The following is a 3,521-nucleotide window of genomic DNA, read 5'->3' as shown; positions in this document are numbered from 1 at the left end:
TTAACATAGCATCCGGCTGATGCTCTTAGAAATGATGTGATGTCATCATTAAAGGAAGTGCATATAATTGGTAACGCCGTGAGATTCTATATTTAAACAATAAATAAACTCATCATAGATACCAGGATTGAAATTTTGTATTTGTGCCAGACCCGCGTTTCTTCTACAAAAGACTTGTAAGTGACGCTGGACAAAACAAATTTAAAAAAAAAGCCAAATAACGTACGAAAGTAAAGAGCATTGAGGACCAACCATTCCTAAACATTTTGCCAAATACAGCTGAGGTAATCTACTCATGAGGTAGAAAAGCCTAAGCATTTCAAAAAATGAAAGTTTGGTACACAGTTAATTTACAAATTGTACGGCGAAATGGAGTATCTTTATTTTTTTTAACACTTTTGAATGTTTAACAGAACTTAACTAAATGCAACTTTTGACAGATCCTGGTAAACTTGTCGATCCTTTTTATAAACTTAATGTAAAAGGTTACCAATTCGACCCTGTACTTTGATCATTGAATACTTTTTTTTATTGGTATAAATATTGATTTCGTTATCAGCAAATGAAAAGCAAACTAAATATTTTTTGTATGTTATTAATAACATATACAAATTCATTGATCTACGATTTGTCAATACCTGTATCTTGCCATTGCATAAGGTCATGTTGTCCCCTGACAGTTTATGGCGTCTTTACACGAAATCTTTTCAGGGGAGACCGTTGATCAGAGCACATGTGTGTATTAGTCGGAGAAACACGATCACTATTGGTTTTATTATTTACAGGTCATTGATGACGGATCATGCATGCATCTTACGTACACATGTTTACGGTAGCACACATTTGTATTTTAATGCATGTTTAGACATTTGATTGTAGGAATTCAGCAATATTTACGATTTTGGACGCAATTTAATTTTCTATAACATTGAATTTAATTTCCAAATCACTTAAGGGCAAAAATAACGCTGTTATTATATTATTTTAGCAAAACGTTTATCGATTAATTTCAGAAAATACATGAATTGGAGCAGATTTTAGCAGGGATGAATTTCTATTTAAGAAGTCCGTATATAAGAAGGATTGCATATTTTCAGTGAAATGTACAGGACTGAAATTCAAGGCGAAATGAGATTCCCTCAAAATACACCCTATCCACCAAGCTAATTAAATTGATTTAGTAAGATAAGATGCATATATACATCATGATAGCTGCAAAGTATGAGGCTATTGCTAGTTAATTTTGTATCTCTGAGAGATAGAAATAATAAAGAGATGTTGTGGGATTGGCAATGAGACAACTAGTATCGTCGTATGTTAATAGTGTCAGCAGAGAGATTTAAGTTTATCAACAAGCTTTTAGTGACTAATTGAGATTATCAAATAAACCATGTCAATTGTTTAAGGGGAAATAGGCAATGAGGAACAACACTTATAAATGTATGTTATTATTTATCGTTGAAGTTTTCAAACCAAGAAATCTTCCTTTATAACATAAAATAAACTCTAGATCTAAACATTTTACTGCACCAGATGAGCATAAAAATGTCTTTTAGGCCTAACTATTTAAAAACCTAAACAATGTCAAAGGTATGTAATGAATTAGAGATTTGTATAATTTTATATTTAAGATAATTTCACAAATTTTGTAACAACAAAAATCAACTACACACTATTCGTATTTTCATTCCAGTCCCGAAGTATAGGTATTTAGATCGGCTTATACTACCCTTCACGATAACAGTTCACCAGTAGATATATTGACCGAGTGGTACTACTAACACACTGACGGAGTAAAACCAGTTAACGTGCGTACTTACCGTACCCTTTGTACTTGTATAATGCAACTATCAACATAATGATTTCCCTTCTACAGGAAGCTAGCTATGGTTGCTGGTTGGATATTGCCGCTCAAGATTAAAAAACAGCAGTGTAGATATTGTATGTTAAAAGATAGATCGTTTATCATAGTTACAGTTCGGTTGAATTTATGTTTTTGTATATACTGTAGTAAAACATAAAACATAAAAATATATTTGGTCAAATGTGAATGGTGTTTCAAAGGAAACGTTAATACGAGTAGTGAGTCGCGTTGGAAGACCACCCCACCTTCAAGAATGGTATGGCTATCATTGGGGTATAGATGTAGGATCGATATCTAGCTCTATGTCAAAAACTTCCATTATCATCAGCTCTTTGACATTCGTCTGAAGTCTTCGAAAACGGTGGTCATGATAGGTACGGTACGTGCTTGTTATATAATATATATATATATTGGATAAGTTTTTTGATATTGTCAGATCATCGGAAGAAATTCTGACCTTGTTGTTGAGACATTTTGAATATAGCATTTTTCAGTGTGTGTGTCTTTAAACGACATCATCATAAAATATATGTTAAGAAATACTTTAAAGTAATTTGATTTCGATAATTAGTTTAAAGAAAAGACGATGTGCATTAAATGATTGCCAATGAGACAACTCTGACGTCATCCGAGATCAAATGACAGAAAAGTTAATAACTATAGGTCATCATACGGCCTGCAATAATGAGTAAAAACCCATATCACATAGCTAGTAAGATAAAAAAGACCCCGACATGACAAATATAATACAAATCAAACGAGAAAACTAACGGACTGATTTATGTCCAAAACAATACACGATTGATTAATGTTTTGTTGGTTGCTAAAGGTTCAGTGTCATAAAATTCAGGCATGACCAGGATGAGAACAGATCAACAATGAATACACTAAAAAAAATCGAAAACAGGATAGTTTGTATCACATTAAAATTAGTAATGTTTTTGTTTTAATTTTGCCGAAGCCTGCTCTTATATGTAATTATACCAATCTTATATGTTGATTAAACATTTCCTTCTATATAAATAAAAACCTGACTAAGTTTCTACGAAAATGATAATTAAGTCCTTGTATTTGACAATGGCTCTTGAATCTAATGTTCTAAACCCCATCTGCAAAATACGTATCTTTACTACTATCAGAAACTAGTAAATTTATTTTCAAAGTATTCAAATCAATATAATTTATAATAAATTGGTTTTCTCAAGTTTCTTGATTCCGGTCTTCTTTTGCGAAGTCTTTTAATTATCATAAATTGAAAATTTGAACAAATCTTATGTATAAAAATAGTTATATTTCATTTCAAACCAACAACACAAACAAGTTAAGGGTCAATGAACATTGTTAATCTCAGTTCCTAGTTAAATGATAATGAACTTTTGTTTCGATTTCCCTTTTTATTTGATATTTACATCGAAATGACCAGTATATATGTTTGTGTAACATCAGAATGTATAATAATCGTATTGAAACTTCCTGAAATTATTTTCGATAATCCGCATTTCTATAGACATGTCGGTAATAATAATAAAAAATATTTTTATTATATAATAAACCAGTTCAAATCGGGTTTAACAATTTTTTTAATATTTGATCAATTTAAATTGATCTGAAATTCAGAAAACGTAGACGGTCTACTACATATACATTGTCAGATTTA

The sequence above is a fragment of the Mytilus galloprovincialis genome, chromosome 10, assembly GCF_965363235.1.
Source record: "Mytilus galloprovincialis chromosome 10, xbMytGall1.hap1.1, whole genome shotgun sequence".
Classification (NCBI taxonomy): Eukaryota; Metazoa; Mollusca; class Bivalvia; order Mytilida; family Mytilidae; genus Mytilus; species Mytilus galloprovincialis.
This window is presented reverse-complemented; position numbering follows the sequence as displayed.